The following is a 27,286-nucleotide window of genomic DNA, read 5'->3' as shown; positions in this document are numbered from 1 at the left end:
TCTCCTGTCGCCTACCTCTGAGCATAAACCCGATCCTGGGCTGGTCTCATCCAGATGTACCCGTGTACTCAACAAGCTAACGAAAAAAATTGCAAAGGTAAATCATTATGAACCACTAACTTTTATGCCACACGTGTCTAATAAAATATCAAAGGATCAGCTTTACCTACGTAGCGCATGTTTTAGGCTATAAGGGCACAGATACCCTACAAGCGATTGTTGCTATTCTGGTAGCGGATCGAACCCCAAAACCAGTATTTAGGGGTCTCCAACTGAAACACAATTATCAAGGACACAAGGGCAAATTTAAAATGGTCCAGTGAAGCGAAGCAAGCGGAGGTATAGTTTAAGGTTGTTTTACGGAGGATTTTCCGCGAGGTCGGCTGACGTTAAAATTTTAATTACGGCTTAGTAGGTTGACAAAAACGTTTCAAACCTAAATATGAAGTTTTTTAGCGTAGCGGCTTGGAAGCCATTAAAAGCTTGATATTAATATTGTTGTTTGTAAAATGCTTAGATTATGTTTTGGAGTTGACATTTTCAGGCAAGTATTATGTTTTTTTATTTATTCAGAAACTTCAATATTTATTCAGAAAATAGGCCACAAGGACACTTTTACACGTCAACATGGAATTTACATACAAGCAAAAAAAAAACACATCAACAATTATAAAAACCATTTAACTGCAAATATTAATTCAAACTAAAGTATTACAATTACTTAGATTTATTGTCTCTAAATGAGGAATTAAAAATACAATAATAATATTAAAAAAACACAAACATACAAAAAAATATCTAAAATTATTTAGAGGTGTAAAGTTTTAATTTGAACGAATGTGTTTTTTTTCAACAGCCGAAATCGAATCGAATTTTTAGAAAGCTCGCCAATGTAACCTAACCTAACGGTTTAAAAAAACCCGTTCGGTCCGTATAAAAAACCGGACGTCTGTCTAATAAAATTACGGTGATGTAGTACCTAAGACCCTAGCAACGCGCCCGCGCCGGGAGTGAGTAAACAACTCACGCACACAGCCATCTGAACGCCGACACGGCACACACACTCACGCGCCGCACCCCTATAAAACCCGGCCGACGCAGCGCCCGGCATTCAGTCCACCGCGGCCACCCGTGACGGACAGAGCTCTCCCCTGTACTACCGCGGCACCCGCGACAGTACATACGTAGGCAACCTACCACGGCCATCCGTGTGGACGCCTCGCCCTAACGCATTCGTTTAACTGTTAATTCATAAAATAAATATTATAATTTTCATTCTACTACGTTGTCGTCTCATTACACTGGCGCCCAACGTGGGGCACTACAGATACAGGCTTTTGACATTACAATCAAGTACACTCCCGGAAAGACTAACGTAGTAGCTGATACTTTATCAAGGCCGACGTGTGGCGAGGAAACGAGTGAAACGTGTGGCATATGTTCGATCGCTGTAGACATGCCTACCCGAGATCCAAAGGAGATCAGGGAGGAGCAACTGAAGGCGGATCCTGAGAAAGTTGCCACTATTACTAGTATGCCGTCTCCAAAGAATTTGACACACCTGGTCACATTTCTACAGACATGTTCATGGTATCGACGTTTTATAGAAAACTTTGCGACAGTCGCTGAACCGCTCACAAGACTGACAAAGAAATCAGCTGTTTGGACTTGGACTGAAGAGCAGGAAAATGCCTTTACAGAACTGAAACACCGGTTGACTTCCTCCCCAATATTACGTCAAGCTGACCATACTAGGCCCTACATACTGAAGACTGATGCCAGTAACTACGCGCTCGGGGCGGCTTTGGTCCAGGGGGAGGGATGCGAAGAATATGTAGTTGAGTATGCTAGTCGACTGCTCACTCCTGCGGAACGCAATTACTCAACCACGGAGAAGGAAGCGCTGGCTGTAGTATGGGCCCTACAGAAATACCGGGGTTACATAGAAGGATTACCCATTACCGTCGTCACCGACCATCAGGCCTTACGTTGGTTGATGCAGCTAAAATCACCAACAGGCAGACTGGCCAGATGGGCACTACAGATACAGGCTTTTGACATTACAATCAAGTACACTCCCGGAAAGACTAACGTAGTAGCTGATACTTTATCAAGGCCGACGTGTGGCGAGGAAACGAGTGAAACGTGTGGCATATGTTCGATCGCTGTAGACATGCCTACCCGAGATCCAAAGGAGATCAGGGAGGAGCAACTGAAGGACCCATCCTTACGGAAAATAATCGCGTCTATGGAAGACCCAAAGCAATATGAAGACGCAGCATATTGGAGCAATAAAGGGTATCTGTTGAATAACGCCATCCTTTACCGGCACAGTCCCAGTTCAGACGCTGAAAACGCTCAACTAGTAGTTCCTGAACACGAATGGGCTAATCTCTTGGCTGTTTATCACGATGAACCGACTTCAGGACATTACGGATCCGACAAAACATTCCAAAGAATATCCCAGCGCTACTATTGGAAGGGAATGCGCAAGTACATCGAGAGTTACGTTCGAAATTGTATCCAGTGTCAGCGGTTTAAGCCCTCTAATATGAAGCCAGCCGGATTGCTTCAGACTACCGCAACCGCGAAAAGATTTGAAGCTATTTCCTTTGATCTTTTCGGGCCACTACCCCCCACTCCTGATGGGGAAACATGGATATTTATAGCGGAAGACATAGCGAGCAGATGGGTTGAACTGTTTGCCCTAAAAACGGCGACTGCCGAAGCGTGTGCAACCACCCTAATAAATGAGATTTTTCTGAGATATGGCATGCCGAGGAGATTAATTAGCGACAATGGCCCTCAATTCGTGAGCTCTGTGATGCAACAAGTCGCTTACTGTCTCGGAATCAAACACAACTTCACCCCCGTTTATCACCCGGAGGCGAACCCGGTCGAAAGAAGAAACCGTGATCTAAAAACCCAGCTTAGCATCTTAGTGCAAGATGATCACAGTAAATGGGCCGAGAAACTTCCAATAATCCGTTTCGCCATGAATACGGCTCAGCAGACGTCTACCGGATACTCTCCGGCTTACCTAACCTTCGGCCGAGAACTTAGAACGGCTGATGATACGTCTAACGATCTAAGAGAAATCATCCTCAATGATAATTTTGTTGCTGAGATCACCCCAAAATTGATTCTCTTGTCGGAAACGCTTAAGAGAGCACGAGACATACAAGAACAGAAGGAGGAATCCAGGAAGATTTATGGGGATAAAACTCGAAGACGCGGGATACCATACACCGCGGGCTCCCTGGTGCTGGTAAAAACTCATCCAATCAGCCGAGCTGCCCAAGGAGTAAGTGCAAAATTTGCACCACGTCGAGATGGCCCGTATGTCGTCAGTAAGCAACACGGTCCATCATCTTACCAGCTTGCCGCAACCAACAACCCTGATACTGTCGTGGGGATATACCATGCATCCGCTCTGGAGCCCTATCATGGTTCAAACGATGACCTGCCATTGCCAAACCCTGTACAGGCGATACGCAAACGAGGACGCCCAAGGAAGACTGCTGCCTCTTCGCCTGTGATCAGAAAGCTCCGAAGCCGACGGTAGCTACTATACTGTATCCTCGTCGGGCCGCCATCGGATCCAGAGGGGGAGGATGTAGTACCTAAGACCCTAGCAACGCGCCCGCGCCGGGAGTGAGTAAACAACTCACGCACACAGCCATCTGAACGCCGACACGGCACACACACTCACGCGCCGCACCCCTATAAAACCCGGCCGACGCAGCGCCCGGCATTCAGTCCACCGCGGCCACCCGTGACGGACAGAGCTCTCCCCTGTACTACCGCGGCACCCGCGACAGTACATACGTAGGCAACCTACCACGGCCATCCGTGTGGACGCCTCGCCCTAACGCATTCGTTTAACTGTTAATTCATAAAATAAATATTATAATTTTCATTCTACTACGTTGTCGTCTCATTACAGTATTATTATTATTATGGTGGTCCGTATTTGTCGAAGTTATATTTTTTTACGGGGCACCCGCTTAATGTAAAGTCTACCACTAAAAAAAACAATGTATTTGATTTTCTATAGTTTCTAATTTTTAATTATTTCAGCGCGGCAACGCCGCCAGCCTTCTGGGCACCCTACCGGACGGCACAGACCTGGGGCCAATTTTTTATTTATAGGACTTTTTAGGTAGTTTTAGTTTAGTTTGTTTAGTTCGTAGTTTAATTTATTTTTGTTAGTTTTAATTTGTTTTTAGTTTTATAGGTTAATTTTATGAATAATTAAATTTTTAATACAAGAAAAAAAAAATTAAATATACATATTAAGGGGTCGCTACCACACTTGAAAATTTGGACCCTCCATACAAGTTTTTTTTTTTAATTATTATTGTGGAACGACGATTCAAAGTGTATTAATGTCCAATTTAACTTATATGTAAGTAATAACATTGCAATTTTTTTTTATTTTTTTTATTTGTGTTTATAGGAACGGAAAATATGGACGCACCTCTAAATAATACTTAGAAGTCTCAGAACCCCTAAAATCTGACAGACAAGCAGATGTAAAAGTTAAATACTTAAAACATTAATAATTCTTAATAATTATTTTAATAAAAACCTAAACCTAAATGCAATTGTCCTATTGCGGGACTATTTTTTTTTACATTATCTACTATTATTCTTTGTTAGTTGCCTTTTATTTTTTTGCCATAGTTTTTTACAATAAGTAGTCTAAAATTTCCAGTAATCAATTCTAAAGGGGCCCACTGACTCAGTCCGACGGACGATGTCGGCCTGTCAGAACAAAAATTCCGAACAACTGACAGGCCGATATCGTCCGGCGGACTGATAGTCAGTGGGCCACTTTATTCACCTTGACTGTTACAATAAATCTATTATACGACTGTTGTCATTGTTTGAACACAAAGTCGTGCGCAAGAGCATTAGCTTTGTTTGAGTCGAAATCGTGAGTAATGGAGCCCTATTCTGATCTAACATCTTGTTATGGTTTTGATCTCATTTCGATACGGCTTTGAGGATCGCTCACGCTAGTTGTTGCATGCAAATTAAAGTGAAATGTTTGCGTGAAATGCGCGCCGATCAGCAAGCCGGTCGTCTAAGTCGTATCGAAACTATTACAAATTGTTACATCAGAATCGACCTCAAAGTTTATTCGTCACATGTGAAGATATAATTATATTATGTCACGATATAGTTAGCGACGTTAGTACGTCTCAGAATTATTCAATTGAGATGTGTTATATTTTAATAACAAAACTTCCGTGAGAAACAGACATATTAATAACGGCACAAGAAAGCTCCTGATGACGCTCCTCGGTACGGAGTGAAACATGTGGAGCGTTTTCGACTTAAAATACGTGAGTGACCCGTTATTAATATGTTTAATATGTGTTATATTATATGTAGGTCTAGGCACCCATTCCATTTTTTTGTGTTCAAGTTCAATGTTGATAACTTCGCGATTTATTGGGGATAAAGCGACAGTGTGTTAGTTTTTGCTATTTATAGGAAAATAAATACATATTCAGAAGAAAAAACATAAAGGCCTTTTACATAGGTCACTTGATAAGTTATGCAATAGACAAATATACTTTAAAAACTATATTTTCATAATATTGTCTTCGGTTACCGCGATAGTTACTCATGAAATAAAATGAAAACGGATTATATCGCGTATATTGAATTTATAATACATCCCGACGTTTCGAACCATTTACAGCGTTCGTGGTCAACGGGTGACACACCCCGGGGGCCCGGGGGTTATTTCCATAGACAATGTTTGGCGGGAAAATATTAACTTTCTTTTTAAATTTGCTTATAAAAAATAGATTTAAATTGAAAATGTCGGCGTTCATTACATACAAAGTTTAAAACTATTTTTAGTTAGTAGATTTAAAAAGAAAGTAAATGTTTTCCTGTCTAACATTGTCTGCGGAAATATAGTTTAAAAAAGTATATGTGATAGGCCTCCTCCGTGTTTCTTATTTGTTGACTAGCTGTGCCCGCGGCTTCGCCTGCGTGGAATTCAGTCTGTGCCAGTAAGCGGCTAATTGACCCCTAATTTATCTCCCTGTCCCCTGGAGACAGAACTTAAAGTAAAGTTGACAGATGGATACGCTAGAGGACTGTAGTCCAGATAAAATATTTTACAATTAGGTACCTACCACCAAAGATAGATATAACTTCGTAATAGATGGATACAGTCTAAGGAAAAAACGTGCCTCGAAAATCACGAAAATTTGATTCTCGATCAGATGTCACTACTACCTTTTGCCTACTCTCGTATAGAGGGCGTTGACGGTTTCGTTTGTTATTATTAAACAATTTTAACGCATATCAGTGAAAGAACATGGGTCAAAATAATAAAAATAATTAATGCAAATAAAAAAGATCATTTATCCATTATTAAATACATTTTATCGTATTTTAATAAAATCTTCATTTTTAGTTTTAAAGTGTGTCGATAGATGGCAGTAAATTTACTGTGGTTACAAAATTTACTATGACAGTACCGCTCTAAAATATTATATCCTCTTTGCTACCACTAAATAAAATTTCACTCCAAAATGAATATTTTTTTTGCCCTTATTCAAATTTTTGACGTGATTTAAACGGCATAGAGTAGTAGGTGTATATCGAACGATACAGTACCATTTTTGTATTTTTACGTCCTTGCAATGCAAATCGGGTACACTACATAATTCCGAAATTTTTTATTCCGAATTTTAGAATGTCGAATTTCATCATTCCGATTTTTAAATGCTCGGCCCATCAAAATTTCGACTGTCATAATACGAATGATGAAAATCACGAAGATTTATATTTCCGAAAACCCAAAAAGCCGAATATTGTAAATTCCGAACTACATAATTCCGACTATAACAATTCCGATGGTGGCAAACACCGAATTTAACATTTACGATTTTCAAAATCACGAATTCGGAATTGCCCTTATTCCGAATTAACGTGATTCCTATTTTAAATATCCCAATTTTTAAATTTTCACTTTTCTGGCAACAGTTCGTTTTCTTGGGGGTCGCAGTTCTAACCTAACCTAACCCACTTTTCTGGCAACAGTTTGTTTTCTTGGGGGTCGCAATTCTAACCTAACCTAACCCACTTCTGGCAACAGTTCGTTTTCTTGGGGGTCGCAGTTCTAACCTAACCTAACCCACTTCTAGCAACAGTTCGGGTTCGCAGGTTCGCAGTTCTGTCTAATTTCTTTATGACGAATTTTTATGCCAAAAATATTTTATGCCGAATTTAACATGATGCGGCACGACAGGTACCCGTAATAATTACTAAAACATGAGTCTTCATTTGAATATCACGGATTTAATTTTTCCGATCTTGTAAAAAACCGACTTTCTGAATACCGAATTATTTTATTTCCGATCGGACAATGATTTTTCGGAATTTAGGAATTCGGAAAAAAAAATATTTTCGGAAAAGTGTAAAATCGGAACTTTAAGCTTTCTGTCAAGTGACAATCGGATTTAAAGTTTTCGGAAATAGCACATTCGTGATTTTATTCCATCGTGTTTTTAAAAATCGTAATTTTGATATTTCGGACTTATAAATAATCGGGACTATGAAAGTCGTGGTTATAAAATTCGGAAAAACGTATTTCGGAATATTTGGGTGTGCCCATCAAAATCATGTCATCCAAATCGGTCCTCCAGTCAAATCAGTCTAAGCATGACGCCGGCGGCGGGCAGCGTCTGCCCCTTTTTTTTGTTTTCGGAATGCATCTGCCCCAACGACTTGTTGATGGTCATAGCGAAGCAGACGCTCACGGGGACCTGTAGGCGCTTGAAGCGGAACGGGAAGTTGCTCGGAATGAGGGGGATACGCGGGATGAACACGGCTTCTCCGGCGCCACACTCCGTCAGGATCTGCGCCTACATATGTATTACGTACGATGTATTTGGGATCACAATCGAACTCGCGCTGGCTTGCCGTTTCAGCCGAAAGCGAAGCGACCTGCCTGGCTAGAGCGCCACTGAGTCTCTCACCGTGGTTTTTCAGATTCCTGAGACCATGCCCCTTGTGGCCGCAATGCATTGCGAGACTTTCGCGAAAGATTCGATTTTTTTCGGGAAGGCATGGTAACGCGTTTAAGTCCCAAATCGTTTGACATTTACTGAAAAATGTTTTTTTTAAAGTACCCACCTTCGTGACCATTATTAAGAGGAAAGGGCACGGCCGCTTCTCCATGCAAACGCAGTCTCCATTTTTTTGGTTAAAAACTACCCTATGTTCTTCCACGGGACTCAAACTATCTCTATACCAAATTTTATCTAAATCTGTTTAGCGGTTTAAGCGTAAAGAGAAATTAAAAAAAGTTTTTTCATATTTTTTGTGTTTTTACTCGGGAATGGTGTCATTTTGATATCATAAATGAATTCGGCATACCCGATTTATACAAAAACGATACCTAACTTGGCCTAGTAGCTAAAATGATATAGTTATCAAGATAAAGTTTTTAACCTCTTTTTCACCACCATGGGGGATGAATTTTTAAAAACGCTGAAAGTAATTTTCTTGCTTTTTAATATAATAACGTTTTGCAAAGTTTTAAGTTCCTAGCTTAAAATAAAATTTGCACCCCAAGACAAGCTTTCATCCCCTTTTCAACCCCCTGAGGGGTTAAATTTCCAAAAACGTCACAATTAGTTTTTCTGTAATCGTCTATCATACCTTTCTAAGAAGTTTCAAAGCATTTGTAATGGATTCAAACTTTCAACCCCCTTTTAACCCTGTTAGGGGACGAATTCTTGGAAACGCTTAAATCACTTTTCCTGTATTAGAATAATATGCCCATTATACAAAGTTTCAAGTAATGCACTCAAAAAAAAATTGATCTCCATACAAACTTTCAACCTCTATTTCACCTCCTTAGGGGATGAATTTTCAAAAACGCTGAAATTAGTTTTCTTGTATTTCAATAATATATCTTCTTACGAAGTTTCAAATTGCTAGCTTAAAATAAATCTTGAACCCCATACAAACTTTCATCCCCTTTTTAACCCCCTTAGGGGTAAAATTTCTCAATTTTTTATAGCCTATAACCTGGCCGTGGATTTTTTCGACAGATTAGTAAAGTTTGCATCAAAATCCGTTCAGCCGTTTTCATTAGTTGCGCGGTCAAATAAACAGACAAACAGATAAACAGACAAACAGATAAACAGACAAAAATTCTAAAAACTGTTGGAATGTGTTCTGTTATCGATTCTAAGTATCCCCAGCCAATTTTTTTTCGAATATCTTCCATGTACAGACTTTCGACCGTCTTCCGCTTTATTATATGTATAGATTGCAAAACTTATCTAGTGACCTATGTATGGCCGAGGCTATGACGAGGCTGGCCCTTTCAGGGTAGGGCCTCTGGACTTAGACCAGTGGTATTGGATTCAGCTGTTGCAGCTGATGCAATGGCATTTTTTTAATACTGTTTTTTTAATTTGTGTTTTGATGTTAAAACAAATTAAAAAAAAAGCTGAACTTACATTTAATCTACAGCTTTAATTTTATTTCAAACGAAACGTACAAAACTAAATAAAAAAATGAATGAAAAACTAATAGGTATAGGTATGATATTCTGTCCCAGTTCCACGAAATAATTGAAAAAGCCGATCAATAATCTTAACCGAAGTTTTGTTCACATATAGTTACATTACGGTTTAATATCTCTCGAACTATCTGCAATTCTGCAGTCGTGACGTGATAAAATCGAGTTAGATCTGTTCTAACGACAACGACAAACTGTGTTGTTATCGCGACTGCGCACTCGAGAATGCGTGACTTTTTGGTTAAAAAATCCGGCCAAGTGTATGTCGCGCTGTCAGTATAGAGTTCCGATTTCCGTAGTTTCCGATCCTTTTCGCACCTTGTTACAGTGACAATAGTATGGGGTCTCTAGCGACTTTCATATTAATGGTCACTGTGACAAAGTGCGAAATGGGTTGAAAATTAATTTTTTTGACTATACAATACCAGCTCTATTTTCTTTGTGTACCTAACAATTTTTCTAAAAATTGCATAATGTCTATGTCCTATGTCTGCATAGATATTTTATTCCCTTCTTGTATGTAAATTCTCTATTAATTTATTAATTGTAACCAATTGTATTTGTTCAAAATTTTATTTAATTCAGTGAATGTTTGTTATATTTTATTTTCTCTTGATTATGACTGTATGACTTGTCAAAAGTGCTTATTTTTAAGCCTACTTGAAATAAATAATTTTTGAGTTTGAGTTTGAGTTTTGTTACGTGATTAACTTTGTTTTTTTTAAATCTTAGTTTATCGATACATTTAAAATAATTTCTTCAAGGTACTCGAGCATGTAGGATACAGGGTGACTTTTGGAACGTGATCAGAAACTATTCCAATTGATGTCCCTTTCAAAGAACCAGAAACTTTTCAACTAAATATTTTATCCCTAATCTTCTGTGATCTCCGTGCGTAAAACTTTGTCGTTAGGGACCCTTTTTCTTCCATTCTTAATGACTTAACTAATTTTTTATTTGAACTGGACAATAATTAATAACGTATTTATTGCTGACTAATACAATTAATACTTTGAGTTAATGCGCAAAATTTAATTGATTATACACTTTTTAATAATACTTATTGGCTTGCTTATTTATTGGGAATAGTTCAAATAAATTTAGTTATAATAAATATATATATATCAGCAGTCAAATCTATAGATAGGTTACTATATGTATCATGTAAGTAAAAATATTCACAATTGCATATATAGTAAATATATTCTATATTAATACAAAATTATAACTAAGTAGCAACAGCTAAAATATGGGGAATTTTCTATGAAAAGGGACCTTATTGTCGATGGCGCTTACGCCGCACAGCGTCGCGCGGCATTGTATTTATATCGGAGCATCGTTTATAATGGCGTAAGCGCCATCGATAATAAGGTCCCTTTTATAGAAAATACCACATATTAAGAAATATAGTAATGTAGACGCGCGGCCGTCGTGACCGCTACTCACTCAGGCACTGTTAGTGCTTGAAAATGGAGACCTAGGCTCTCCGAAACTTGTCGCGCGATTGACTAAAAATACGTGAGTGAAACCGTAAAGTTAGCTAGGTTAAAATATTTGTTATTAATAGATAAGTTCTCAACTTTTTGTTTACTTTGATATAAGTTTTATGACATGAAAACATATAGTGTTGAATTGACAAAATGTTCGTATAAATTATCTATACATATAATAAAGCGGAAGACGGTCGAAAGTCTGTACATGGAAGATATTCGAAAAAAAATTGGCTGGGGATACTTAGAATCGATAACAGAACACATTCCAACAGTTTTTAGAATTTTTGTCTGTTTATCTGTTTGTCTGTTTATCTGTTTGTCTGTTTATTTGACCGCGCAACTAATGAAAACGGCTGAACGGATTTTGATGCAAACTTTACTAATCTGTCGAAAAAATCCACGGCCAGGTTATAGGCTATAAAAAATTGAGAAATTTTACCCCTAAGGGGGTTAAAAAGGGGATGAAAGTTTGTATGGGGTTCAAGATTTATTTTAAGCTAGCAATTTGAAACTTCGTAAGAAGATATATTATTGAAATACAAGAAAACTAATTTCAGCGTTTTTGAAAATTCATCCCCTAAGGAGGTGAAATAGAGGTTGAAAGTTTGTATGGAGATCAATTTTTTTTTGAGTGCATTACTTGAAACTTTGTATAATGGGCATATTATTCTAATACAGGAAAAGTGATTTAAGCGTTTCCAAGAATTCGTCCCCTAACAGGGTTAAAAGGGGGTTGAAAGTTTGAATCCATTACAAATGCTTTGAAACTTCTTAGAAAGGTATGATAGACGATTACAGAAAAACTAATTGTGACGTTTTTGGAAATTTAACCCCTCAGGGGGTTGAAAAGGGGATGAAAGCTTGTCTTGGGGTGCAAATTTTATTTTAAGCTAGGAACTTAAAACTTTGCAAAACGTTATTATATTAAAAAGCAAGAAAATTACTTTCAGCGTTTTTAAAAATTCATCCCCCATGGTGGTGAAAAAGAGGTTAAAAACTTTATCTTGATAACTATATCATTTTAGCTACTAGGCCAAGTTAGGTATCGTTTTTGTATAAATCGGGTATGCCGAATTCATTTATGATATCAAAATGACACCATTCCCGAGTAAAAACACAAAAAATATGAAAAAACTTTTTTTAATTTCTCTTTACGCTTAAACCGCTAAACAGATTTAGATAAAATTTGGTATAGAGATAGTTTGAGTCCCGTGGAAGAACATAGGGTAGTTTTTAACCAAAAAAATGGAGACTGCGTTTGCATGGAGAAGCGGCCGTGCCCTTTCCTCTTAATAATGGTCACGAAGGTGGGTACTTTAAAAAAAACATTTTTCAGTAAATGTCAAACGATTTGGGACTTAAACGCGTTACCATGCCTTCCCGAAAAAAATCGAATCTTTCGCGAAAGTCTCGCAATGCATTGCGGCCACAAGGGGCATGGTCTCAGGAATCTGAAAAACCACGGTGAGAGACTCAGTGGCGCTCTAGCCAGGCAGGTCGCTTCGCTTTCGGCTGAAACGGCAAGCCAGCGCGAGTTCGATTGTGATCCCAAATACATCGTACGTAATACATATGTAGGCGCAGATCCTGACGGAGTGTGGCGCCGGAGAAGCCGTGTTCATCCCGCGTATCCCCCTCATTCCGAGCAACTTCCCGTTCCGCTTCAAGCGCCTACAGGTCCCCGTGAGCGTCTGCTTCGCTATGACCATCAACAAGTCGTTGGGGCAGATGCATTCCGAAAACAAAAAAAAGGGGCAGACGCTGCCCGCCGCCGGCGTCATGCTTAGACTGATTTGACTGGAGGACCGATTTGGATGACATGATTTTGATGGGCACACCCAAATATTCCGAAATACGTTTTTCCGAATTTTATAACCACGACTTTCATAGTCCCGATTATTTATAAGTCCGAAATATCAAAATTACGATTTTTAAAAACACGATGGAATAAAATCACGAATGTGCTATTTCCGAAAACTTTAAATCCGATTGTCACTTGACAGAAAGCTTAAAGTTCCGATTTTACACTTTTCCGAAAATATTTTTTTTTCCGAATTCCTAAATTCCGAAAAATCATTGTCCGATCGGAAATAAAATAATTCGGTATTCAGAAAGTCGGTTTTTTACAAGATCGGAAAAATTAAATCCGTGATATTCAAATGAAGACTCATGTTTTAGTAATTATTACGGGTACCTGTCGTGCCGCATCATGTTAAATTCGGCATAAAATATTTTTGGCATAAAAATTCGTCATAAAGAAATTAGACAGAACTGCGAACCTGCGAACCCGAACTGTTGCTAGAAGTGGGTTAGGTTAGGTTAGAACTGCGACCCCCAAGAAAACGAACTGTTGCCAGAAGTGGGTTAGGTTAGGTTAGAATTGCGACCCCCAAGAAAACAAACTGTTGCCAGAAAAGTGGGTTAGGTTAGGTTAGAACTGCGACCCCCAAGAAAACGAACTGTTGCCAGAAAAGTGAAAATTTAAAAATTGGGATATTTAAAATAGGAATCACGTTAATTCGGAATAAGGGCAATTCCGAATTCGTGATTTTGAAAATCGTAAATGTTAAATTCGGTGTTTGCCACCATCGGAATTGTTATAGTCGGAATTATGTAGTTCGGAATTTACAATATTCGGCTTTTTGGGTTTTCGGAAATATAAATCTTCGTGATTTTCATCATTCGTATTATGACAGTCGAAATTTTGATGGGCCGAGCATTTAAAAATCGGAATGATGAAATTCGACATTCTAAAATTCGGAATAAAAAATTTCGGAATTATGTAGTGTACCCGATTTGCATTGCAAGGACGTAAAAATACAAAAATGGTACTGTATCGTTCGATATACACCTACTACTCTATGCCGTTTAAATCACGTCAAAAATTTGAATAAGGGCAAAAAAAATATTCATTTTGGAGTGAAATTTTATTTAGTGGTAGCAAAGAGGATATAATATTTTAGAGCGGTACTGTCATAGTAAATTTTGTAACCACAGTAAATTTACTGCCATCTATCGACACACTTTAAAACTAAAAATGAAGATTTTATTAAAATACGATAAAATGTATTTAATAATGGATAAATGATCTTTTTTATTTGCATTAATTATTTTTATTATTTTGACCCATGTTCTTTCACTGATATGCGTTAAAATTGTTTAATAATAACAAACGAAACCGTCAACGCCCTCTATACGAGAGTAGGCAAAAGGTAGTAGTGACATCTGATCGAGAATCAAATTTTCGTGATTTTCGAGGCACGTTTTTTCCTTAGACTGTATCCATCTATTACGAAGTTATATCTATCTTTGGTGGTAGGTACCTAATTGTAAAATATTTTATCTGGACTACAGTCCTCTAGCGTATCCATCTGTCAACTTTACTTTAAGTTCTGTCTCCAGGGGACAGGGAGATAAATTAGGGGTCAATTAGCCGCTTACTGGCACAGACTGAATTCCACGCAGGCGAAGCCGCGGGCACAGCTAGTAACTAATAACACTCAATACGGTTAATTTAAATAATAAATTCAAAAATATACTATAAATAGCCTATTGACGATTTCAGCACACACAGCTGTATCTTCGAGATAACCTCCTGCCTTCTGAGTCTTCTGACCTCCGCAGAATAACATCTATACAAATACAAGTAGGTATGGCGTAACTCCTCATTTTATATCTTTAGAAATATTATTTCTACACATATGATTTCTTATTGAAATATTAAAAAAGAGACTATTTATATTTCTAGTCAGAAAAGCCAATTACTCATTATACTCAATAGGACAATACCTGTCTGATTCATAGTAGTAACTTTATAATAAATAATAATAAAATCATTTATTTCGACCAACTTAGGATCATATCACATTACATTGGGACATTACATTAAATAATAAAATAATAAAATTATAGCAAAGTTAAAATTAACATTAAAATTAAATTAATTAATAAAATCATAAATATTTTTTAAATCTAACCTAAACAATAACGCCCGGTCGAGCCTTAGGAAGGCTTGGACACCTGCACGTGAATCATCTGACAGTGATTCAAGTACTGGCAATCAAACCTCTCCGCAAACGCCCTCAAGATGCCGCTGGAACTAGCCCGCACTCTGCGCACCAGGGATGTGCAGCGTTTCCTCATTGTAGCGTAAAAACAGTCTACCCTGGCCTCCGCGAACATCCCCGACGCACTACAAAAACGAGGTAGTCCCATCAGCATCCTGAAGGCGTTGTTATATTGTATACGAAGAGCGTTGTACTGTTTTTGCGTATAGCATATTATGTAGGATCGTAAATTGTTACCTACACAAAACATACTAAAACAAACTTACAAGTATTTTTATGATTTTACTGATCTTGAGTATTGAAAATTAAAATGAAGGTATTTATTAGTAAAACATGACTCTACTTAATCCGACATGTTATTTTCTATGACGACTGATCGGTGATCACGTGGAAGCTCCGGCCCGGCCCCGGCCCAGTCTAGCAGCAGGAGGTCCCGGGTTCAAATTCTGTTAAGGAAATTTATTTGTGTTTATCACAAATATTTGTTCATGAGTTATGGATGTATCTCATGTATATGTATTCATATATAATTATAATTCAATTGTTTTATTTTATTATAGGATAATTATTAATTCATATAATTCATATATTCATATAATATTAATTAATTAATTATATTATTAGATGTCGTCGTCTGGTACCCGCAACATAAGCCTTATTTATCTTACTGTGGGACTAGGTCGGTTTGTGTAAGATTTTCCCATAATATGATTAGTTTTATTTATTTTTAACATCACCTATTCGAGAACGGACTTTTTCTTCCCCGCTAGGAGGGATTACAGTAGCACTTTTCTTCCCTGCTAGGAGGGATCAAAGTAGCGCTTTTCTGTTTAAGGAATTTTATTTCTTTTTTACATACTATATTCTAGGTTAAATTATATTTTGGAACATAATTTCCTCATAGGTTATGTGAAAAGCAGTGTGTCACATGGTAGCAAAATTATTTCCACCTTGGGCGTTACCACTTGAATCCCTACGCTCAGGATTTAATGTACGCCCTCGCCGTAAATATGTCATTTTGCTCACTTGTGACACAATCTATTGTTTCTCCGACAAAAGTTATTAGGTTTGAGTTGTCAACCTGATTCATTATTTAGTTTCCAATCGAGTAAAAATAAGCTCCATTAAATGGTTATGATAAATTGTAAACAAATTTTGTTTACAATTTATCATAAAGCAGCTGTAGCGAGATAACCCCAGGTCGCAACCTGACGAGAAAATAACTAGTCAATGCCCGCGGTGACGTCACTGCTTGTCGTTTATCTCTACAATATTATTACCGACTATTTTTACCGTAACGTACAATCAAGTAAGCTTAGAATAAATTTAAAATCTCCTCTGGATCCAGAGGCCGTGAGTTCAAGTCTCACCCAAGGCAGTAATTTTTCCACTTTTAAATTTATTCTAAGCTTAATAGCATCGATCGCAGACGTTTCTGCTTGTTAAAAATTAATTTACAATCAAGTAATTTCAATTTGATTTCGGTGCCACTTCATACCTTGCCACAGTAGCAATACTAACACCTTGCCACAGTAATAATAAACAAACCCAGCATTTTAAAGTTTTAGGCCTATGTTCGTGATTTTTAGGGTTCCGTACCCAAAGGGTAAAAACGGGACCCTATTACTAAGACTCCGCTGTCCGTCTGTCTGTCACCAGGCTGTATCTCATGAACCGTGATCGCTAGACAGTTGAGATATTCACAGATGATGTATTTCTGTTGCCGCTACAACAACAAATAAATTATAAAATGTATGTACATAACTTTACAATCAATAAATGAAATGAAATGAAATACTAAAAAGTACGGCCCCTCGGTGGGCGAGTCCGACTTGCACTTGTCCGGTTCTTTTGTATCTAGCCAAAGACAAGAAATCAGGTTTCGAATCGATGAAGGTACTACAGAAAGGCTTCAAGATTGCTAATTATTTTTTGGCAACCGTATTAATTGTGATATGAAAAAGCGCTACGATTTTTCAAAAACTCCGCTGACTGAATCTACTGCACCTGCGCCTTTAGTTTAGCATTAAATCATAATTCCACTATAAATTCATGGATTCATGGGCTCATTCAATATTTAGGATTTGGACGTTTTAGTACAATGGGGACGGGTGGCAAAGATAAGTTATTAAATCTGTATTTTTTACATTTTAGGAATTTTTATGCAGTTTTTTTTGTGGATTAAATGGATACATTTTTCACAGTAAAATTATTATTCTAATATTTTACTTAAGCGTAGTTGGGCACGAAAGGCGAATTAGGGTTTTACCAACCGTAATTATCAAAAAATTGCAACATTTGATACTGGGATTTGATAATCAGAAAGAAAGCCGCTAGGGATCCCATATTATTGTCACGGTGTTTCAGTACCAGTACAAAGTTGCACAGAAATCAAAATCCTTGAAGTTTAGGTACTTAAAGTCAAGATATTTTTAAATACCTATATATATTGCATACAATAACAATATGTGGTATTATTTATAAAAAGGGACCTTATTGTCGATGGCGCTTACGCCATTATAAACGATGCTCCGAAATAAATACAATGCCGCGCGACGCTGTGCGGCGTAAGCGCCATCGGCAATAAGGTCCCTTTTTATAGAAAATGCCCCATATTAACAAAGTAGGTATTTTTATATTATTTATACCTGTATAGGTACACTTTAGACGCCACTGTCGGCTGTCATTATTTAATCTAAAAGATGTAACTAACTTTAAGTATACATTATCGTTGAAAGGGATGAGTAAAGGCCAAGGCCTTTAAACAACAAAATGACGTCAGTTCGGGCGTTGAAAAGTTATTTTCTAGCAGCTCAGGTGGGAACGAGCAGATATTGCATGCAGGCATGTTATGCATGACTTTATCCACGTGATAAAATAAGTGACTTTTTAACACCACGGAATTGAAAGAGATAGGACAACAAATATGATCATAATATACCTATTGAGGGCCTAAAGAAGACAGGATTCGTTTATAGATATGCCAATAAAAATTAGTTTTTGGCAAAAAAATCATTTTTGGTACAAGCTTTTATGACTGTAGTTTTCTTTCCACAGGCAACTAGTTACCTTGATTTTACATAAGGCAAACTTAATGACACGAGGTTATCTCTACATGTCATCGTATCGGACTACCAAGGGACCAATTTATTTCGCCAAATTTCACTTGGCAACCAACTTTTCGCCAAAGTTTCATTTGGCAAACCAATCGTTGGCATAACCATACTTCGCAACCATTTCATTTCCCAACCCCATAGTTGAGAAATGAAAATGACGTACTCGGTTGGGTTAGGTTAGGTTGGATTATGTAAATTTGCGAAATGAAATTTCGCCCAACTAAATATATGGGATAAATAGTTTGGGAACTGAAAGTTTGTCAAGTAATTTTCGCCGAAACATCAGTAAACCCTATCAAGGTAATAAAACCTAGTAAGTATTTGTTGTTATAGCGACTGTTAAAGATAAAGATAAAAATCAATTTATTCAAGTAGGATCTGTTGGATCGCTTTTGCATCGTCAAAAATCTACATTTTATCTTACACGAAATTACAATGGGTTGCTATAGAAATATATCTGTGAAAATTTCAACTGTCTAGCAATCACTGTTCATGAGATACCTACAGCCTGACGGTAGACATACAGACGGGCAGTGGAGTCTTAGTAATAGGGTCCCGTTTTTGTACCCTTTGGCCTACGACTACGACACCCTAAAAACGTACACTTTTATTTTGAATACTTTACGGTTGTTTTCTGTGTTTGAAGAACACAATAACCATTAGAGCATGAAGCCCGTAACAAACCAATTTACACACACTAGATTGTACGCAGTTGCGCATTTACTAAAGGGGCCCACTGACTATCAGTCCGCCGGACGATATCGGCCTGCCAGTAAGAACAAAAATTTGACAGTTCCGAACAACTGACAGGCCGATATCATCCGGCGGACTGATAGTCAGTGAGCCCCTTAAAACATCAGCAAGCACTAAAACTACTACAGTTTTTGATAAAATTATTGTTTTATATTATCACATATACCAAATCACATATTAAACTTAATAAGGTTTGTATTATTTGTTTATTTAACAGTAAATAAGTTATACAATATTACAGCTAGGCGCCAATGCGCTAAAAATTGTCAGTACTTAACTAAACTAATTTTTATAAAATTTTATATACCTACTTTATATACATTTTAATCCATATTAAAAGAAAAAAATTAGTATTTATCAATTAATTAAATAAACATGTACCTAAAATGATTTCGCTACGTACCAAATGTACCAAGTATATAACAATAAAATTAGGGAAGAGTTTTACAATACCATAACCTCCATAACAGTATGAGTGAGTACTAAAACAACTAATAAAATCTTTAGTGTAATAATAATTTAACTATTATTATGTACACTTTAACGCTCATAACACGCTTTTACTGCAGGATATTAATATTCCATTCTTCGCACAAGAAACATGAACATATCAAAGTGCAACGATACGCAAGCACGTTCCGATTAAAATATACTGCACGTAATATTATCATATATATTTACCGTACAAGAGGCATTCGAACTTACCCATTTTGAACACATTTAATCACAGTTAGATTTCCGATTAAACTTGGGTACTTTTAGACGACCGGTCTGGCCTAGTGGGTAGTGACCCTGCCTGTGAAGCCGATGGTCCTGGGTTCGAATCCCGGTAAGGGCATTTATTTGTGTGATGAGCACAGATATTTGTTCCTGAGTCATGGATGTTTTCTATGAAGGCATATAAGTATGTATGTATGCATATAAGTCATGGGTGTTTTCTATGTATTTAAGTATGTATATATTATATATATCGTTGTCTGAGTACCCATAACACAAGCCTCCTTGAGCTTACCGTGGGACTTAGTCAATCTGTGTAAAAATGTCCTATAATAAAAAATAAAATAAAAACTTCAAAATGTCGTAGTCGTTTCGAGATTGTTTTTCTGGTTTTTGCTCATTAAATTTAATGTTGTTGAAAGTGTAGGTAATCCGACAAAAAAATGTAGACGTGACCGGTGACTGTAGAGCAGGCAGCTTCCTCGCTTAAAGCATTAGTATTGCGATTTAGCGGAGAAATGCTTCACGGGGTGTAATTTATAATGTAAATTCCTATTTTATGAAATAAAGATAATTTTTAAATAAATCACTTATACTTATAATTTCATTTAAGGGCCTTAAACTTAGTTATTTGACTAAACATTAATTTATTGCCGATCTGAAATGTAATAAATATCCATTTCCAATTCAAATAAATCTCTATGGGTTATCCCTATAAGTCCATCCAAAACTTTCTCACAAATCCTTTTCATAACCCACGCAAATTCTGAAACTAGCATGAAATTAGAAACTATTCGGATATAAAGGTGCTCAATTTATGTTCACAGGATTTGCGTAATGCCGGCACGGGATTATAGCTCGTATTAATATGCACATTACGGCGCATAGTACCTTTACTACTGTCGCAAGCATCCCGTGTGTTCCAATTGGGAGACGAGCGCAGGGCGAATGATATATAAAGTCGAATTTTTGAAAATAAATGCGTTTACAGATCTTTAACGTAATCTAACTTCAACGGGGCAACGCTGCCAGTGTCATGGGGACGTTTGGGCCGGCTACGGTCCGGGGTGGCACCATAGCCAGTTTAATTTAGTGGTTAAGATTGACAAAGCCTGTTGCGGATTACAGCATTTGTAAGTCGATGACGAAGCCTGTTGCTGATTTGCTTTTGTGTCCACTTGACGAAGCCTGCGTTGCCGGTCACGATCTATGCATGGACTTTCTATTTACTGTTTTATTTATTGTGACGTGAAAATCTGCATTAATACATCTAATTTTAATTATACTAATATTATAATAATTTGATTGTTCAAGTTACTAAAAATGCGTGAGTAAAACCGCAAACTAAATGTGTGAAAGTCTCATCAAATCTCTTTCGTTGGCCTTTATTGAAAAAGGAAAAAAATATATTCAGGGACCATAATTAGGGTTCCGTACCCAAAGGGTAAAAACGGGACCCTATTACTAAGAGTTCGCTGTCCGTCTGTCTGTCTGTCACCAGGCTGTATCTCATGAACCGTGATAGCTAGACAGTTGAAATTTTCACAGATGATGTATTTCTGTTGCCGCTATAACAACAAATACTAAAAAGTACGGTGCGCGAGTCCGAATCGCCGGGTTTTTTATATCCGCAACGCAGGCTTTGTCGGAAAAATATTTTTTATAAAAATAATATGGTTTTGCCGTATTTTTATTACTTAAATTATGTTACATTTCTAAGTAAATTACATGATAAACTTTCACAGAATGTCTACTAACATTTTACGTGACAGATACTTCATATAAAAAAAATGAACTGTCATAGATAGATAGATAGTTAAAAACTTTATTCATGGGGATTATCATTCGACGTGAGAAGAAATACGCAATATTCAGGGCTTATTTAAACTAGTTTGCTTATAGGGTAGGGGAGTTTCGACTTAGAATGTATAAGATCGGAAAGACAAATTTTGTAGTAGAAAATTAATTGTGATATTTTCTATAAAAAGGGACCTTATTGTCGATGGAGCTTACGCCATTATTAACGATGCTCCGATATAAATACAATGCCGCGCAACGCTGTGCGGCGTAAGCGCCATCGACAATAAGGTCCCTTTTCATAGAAAATGCCCCAATTGAGGTAGAGAATACCTGGTTTAAATTTATTATGGGCATTATTATGACTCAATGTTGAATTTTTTGTACGATGGTACGTTTTAATATTAGTACATAGAATAAAACACGTTTTATCCAATCTACAAAAAAATATGTTTTACTTAAGGCTAAGTTTCAATGTTCTAGGGAAAAAAGTTTTAAAGTTTTATTCTGGTTGTTTCCACTTATAATAAAAAATTAGGTTACAAAGAAAATGTCAAAAGATGCTTTTTTGAAAAATGTAATAAAAAACAGGCCAAGTGCGAGTCGGATTCGTGCACAAAGGGTTCCGTACTATTACACATAAAACGACAAAATAATCACGTTTGTTTTAAGGAAGCCCCACTGAAATATTTATTTTATTCTATTTTTAGTATTTGCTGTTATAGCGGCAACAGAAATACATCATCTGTGAGAATTTCAACTCTGATGACAGACGGACAGACAGAAGGACAGCGGAGTCTTAGTAATAGGGTCCCGCTTTTACCCTATGGGTACGGAACCCTAAAAATAACAACACAAAAGCACACAACAGATCATTTTGTACTGATTATTTTGTTTATAGTACCATACGTAGTCAAATTAGTCATTATTGTACGTAAAAGGCCAAACTTTTAATGGACAAGATCATAATGTAGATTACCGCACTAATGAAATGTTGAGCACTTATTGTATGAATATTTGATAGTTGTTACCAAAAGTTACAAAAGCCATAGTTTACTACGTATAGGTAGATAAATGTGGCATTTTCTATAAAAAGGGACCCTATTGTCGATGGCGCTTACGCCATTATAAACGATGCTCCGATAGAAATACAATGCCGCGCGACGCCGTGCGGCTTAAGCGCCATCGACAATAAGGTCCCGTTTCATAGAAAATGCCCCAAATTAAATAGTTTCACTGCTGTCATGAATAGGCGATAACTCTTTGTATTTGGATGTTAACGATATAACTTTACTGTGATGTCGTTAGCACCTAAATATAAACTAGCCAAGGCAAATCCTGAACTTGAATTACACCCCAATGGTGAAATAAATGCATTGTGTAAACAGTTGTCTGTTAAAAATATAGAATTTATACAGGTAATTCCTTATTGCAGTAGTATCAAGGAACAAGAAACTGTTAAAATAAATTATTTTTGGAATATTTCATACTTTTTTTTGTAACTTAAATTTCAGGATTTTCTACACAGAACTTGGCACCTATAAACTATATATTATTTTAAATCCTTTGTTGGCGAAGTCAACAACGACAAATATTCTTAATATTAAACTTGGCTCTCATTTCACCTCAATAGTGTAGTGCGGTCAATAGCGTCAATATTAGCCGCGTAAGCTGAAGACGCCGGTTCGTTTTCGACCTCGGCTGGCTTGTTCCCTTTTTTTTAGAATGTGACATCTTTTCAGTTTATAAATTACTAGCTTTTGCCCGCGACATCGTCTACGTGGAATCAGTAACAGCAGCTAGAGTAAGTTTAGCGCCTCGATAAAGTATAATAGCAATCATTCAATTTGAGCTCAATTATCAGGCAATTCATTAAATCTCTCAATTTCACCACTCTTTAGGGATGATTTCCGACATAAAAACTATCCTATGGCCTTCCTCGGGACTCAAACTATCTCTATGCCAAATTTCAACTAAATCGGTTCAGCGGTTTAAGCGTGAAGAGGTAACACACAGACAGACAGAGAGACAGACTTTCGCATTTATAATATTAAGTATGGATATATATTAGTGTGACTACATACTTAAAACACAAAACAAGAACTAAACACTGAACTCAAAAATAATTAGCAAAAAGCAGAGCTTTGTAAGGGCTTGCGGAGTTTTTCTACCTATATAGTTATACTAGCTTTTGCCCGGGACTTCGTCTGCGTGAACTTAGTAACCGCAGCTAGAGTAAGAATAGCGCCTGGAAAATATCTCATAGCAATCTAAATTTGAGCATAAAAGAACACAAATTAGCAGGCACTTCGTTGATTATCTCAATTCCACCCCGCTTTTTACTTTCTTAAGGGATGATTTTCGAGATAAAAACTATCCTATGGCCTTCCCCGGGACTCAAACTATCTCTATGCCAAATTTCAACTAAATCGGTTCAGCGGTTTAAGCGTGAAGAGGGAACACACAGACAGACAGACTTTCGCATTTATAATATTAAGTATGGATTAAAAAATATTTTATAATAAAAGTCGAAGTTTAGCCAAAGGTCCCACTTTGTCACTTCTATCTTTATACGAATAACCGTCAAATCGTCGTTATGGCACGCGATAAAGTGGGACTTCTTGCTTGAAAACTACATAAATATTTTCCTAGTTGTAGCTAAGGGTATGTTTAGCTTATCGATAAACCTAATTTTAAACCCAGACAGAAATTTAAATATCAGGTTGCGCGATGGTATCCAACAAGAAATTACCATAACGTCGAGAAGATAAACAACTAATGAATAATTAATAGCTAAATATCATTTAAATAAATCTTTTTCAAGTCTATTTTTAAATGTGACATAAGGATTTTTTTGTACCTATTGGAAATCGAAATAAATATTGTTAAAAAATAATATGAGTTGACACTCATCATGACGCATCTGGTTGCATTCTAAAAGGAACATGGAGTCCGCTTGGCAACCTAATCCCAATAATTGGAACTTAAATTTACTTGCACGAAAGTGTGTGTCATCTAACTTTCAAACACAAGAGGATGTTTCGTAAGATTTAGACTAATTGTGGTATTTTCTATAAAAAGGGATCTTATTGTCGATGGCGCTTACGCCATTATAAACGATGCTCCGATATAAATACAATGCCGCGCGACGCTGTTCGGCGTAAGCGCCATCGACAATAAGGTCCCTTTTCATAGAAAATGCCCCAATTTATTTGAACGTACTGAAAATTACGTAATTAGTAACTTCTTTAAATTTAAGTATAGTGTCTTATTGGCATTTCGCTGTGTCTGGATTGGTTACTTACGTGACAGGCTACGCCTAGTGTAGGAACCGGTACAACCGTCATTGTAAATGCATAAATGTACATAAATTGTCTCTTAGTTTTAAGACCAGTTAATTTTGTTTCTGCCTAATTCTTTGTGTACAATAAATGATTTTTACTTTTACTTTACTTTTAATTACAATCTTTCATTAACATAGCATTCATAGCAGTAGACTAATTAAATATAAGACGAATAATAACTCGCCTACTCGCCCGTCTTTGATAACTCGCTAAATAAAATTATATATAATATTGTCTTCGGTTACCGCGATAGTTACTCATGAAATAAAACTATGAAAACGGATTATATCGCGTATATTGAATTTATAATACATCCCGACGTTTCGAACCCTATACAGCGTTCGTGGTCAACGGGTGACTGAGGAAAAATTACAAAGTGCAAAAATACCCACATACTAAAATAATGAACAATCATAGACTACAAACTTTAAGGCTGGTTGTACATGCAAAATCGGTTCATAAGGCTAGTTATACACTAAAATTATATAGTCTAATAATCTGAAAAATGAGTCCAAAAGTGGAAACTACCCATTATTAGGATTTCCGGTTCCCTTCGCTGAAGATCTTTCCCATTTAGCTACTCGTAGCTAGAGTCAAACCAAGGAAAGTCTGCAGAGATTTTGACAGCACACGCAGTGCAGGTGTTAATTTAAACGTCAAACTTTTATGAAATTATGACGTATAAATAACACTTCGTATGCTGTCAGAATCTCTGCAGACTTTTCTTCGTCTAACTAGTCTATGTCATATGTCGGTGGTGTGATAACATGTCCAAAATGGGCATGCATGATAATATGATAATTTATTTGTGAATGTTTCATTTTGCAAATACGAGGAAAGAGTGTTATTACGAGGAAGATAATTGTTATCGTAGTTATTTTGCTACACAATTTAATTTTAAGATGTTTTCCTTTGAAAAGAGGATATTGAATACTAATGGTGAATACGTAGAAATATGTGCGGTCGCTTTATTCATAATTGTATTAGTATCAAACAAAGAAAATTGCAAACAAAAAATTTTTTGTATTAAATTTATTTAATTTGCAATAAATCATAGTTTTTGTATGTATTAAGTTAGCTTGTTTTGTCTCTACATGTTGATAAAACCTGTTACTAACTATGAAGTTACTTTTACTATATAAAGGGTACACGGAAAGAACATGTCTAGTCACTTTTTCGGAAAATAAAATTTTCATTTCAAAATGTAGAGCTCTTAATTAACTATTAGTTATATATTTAGCTACCACTGTATAATATATGTAACACAACTTTTTTTTAGTTAAAAAAGACCTGGTCACGGAATTACCATAGATTTTGACATGGATCCAAATTTTAAAACCGCGATTACCTACTCAAAATGTTACTAAAGTGACTAGACATGTTCTTTCCGTGTACCCTTCATATACATGATGACCACCGTGGTGATCAACGTCATGCAATGACTAATGTGTAATTAAATAATTGTGTAAGTAATAATGAAATGACTTGACATTTTGTTAGAGAAGGTATTTTATTTCATTAATGTTTATAGGTTTGTGTGCCAGAAAAATAACAAAATATCTTGTTATTTTTTCACATTACTTAAAGTCATAGTTTTAATATTCGTTACGTACCTACTTATGGTAAAAAAAATACTGGGCACAGTGAATATAATATTATTTTATCCAAGACCAACTTACAATTTTTTGTGTATTTATTTGTGTATAATTATATTAGTCAGTATACTGTCAGTCCGTAGATGAGTGTAATTTAGATTAAGGTACGATGGGACTGGCGTAATCTTAAGATTAAAAGTCCCTAAATAAATACATTAATTTAAAAAAAATAGTTTAAATAATTATATGAATTGATTATATTCATATTCATATTTTTTATTTGTATTAATCATACATTGTCATGGATGCGTAATTAACATTATTAATATTATTATTTACAATAGACATGTCAGAAATATGTGCAATTAAAATTGGGTTTCATTGTAAACGTTAGAATAACAATAATAACAAAAAAAAAACTATTGTCAATAAAATAATCATACCCCGCTCCAATACGTTAGGAGTGATTCTAATTAGCCTTCCAGAAATTCCTTAACCGAGTAATACGCATAATTAATTGAATACACATTATAATATTGCATCTAATATGTACAGAGTTCTCATTAAAATAAAATACAGTACACCAGCTGAGCATTATTAATTTGGTCACAATTATTTTCGTTGTCTTGTTTTTCGTCCCCAAAAATGTGACGGAGTGGAGCTTTTTGTATGGGGTGAAATTTAGTTTTAATTTTTTCTTAAGAGAATTATAATCTACTGCTAGAAAGACATGCAATAGCACTCAACTTTTTTATTTATTTGATAGAAGATGGAAATACAAGCGTGACAGAATGATCAGAAACAAGACTAAAATATTTACGAATATTTTTTACACATTA

At 36.4% G+C, this 27,286-nt stretch overlaps 1 protein-coding gene across 1 annotated transcript in view; it reads right to left on the bottom strand.

Annotated features, from left to right (window-relative positions):
• Positions 1 to 27,286, bottom strand: part of LOC134749928 (calcium/calmodulin-dependent protein kinase kinase 2) — a 172,530-nt gene that overhangs the window by 144,532 nt on the left and 712 nt on the right. The gene's annotated exons all lie outside the window — the stretch shown is intronic.

The sequence above is a fragment of the Cydia strobilella genome, chromosome 19 (assembly GCF_947568885.1).
Source record: "Cydia strobilella chromosome 19, ilCydStro3.1, whole genome shotgun sequence".
Lineage (NCBI taxonomy): Eukaryota > Metazoa > Arthropoda > Insecta > Lepidoptera > Tortricidae > Cydia > Cydia strobilella.
This window is presented reverse-complemented; position numbering and strand designations above follow the sequence as displayed.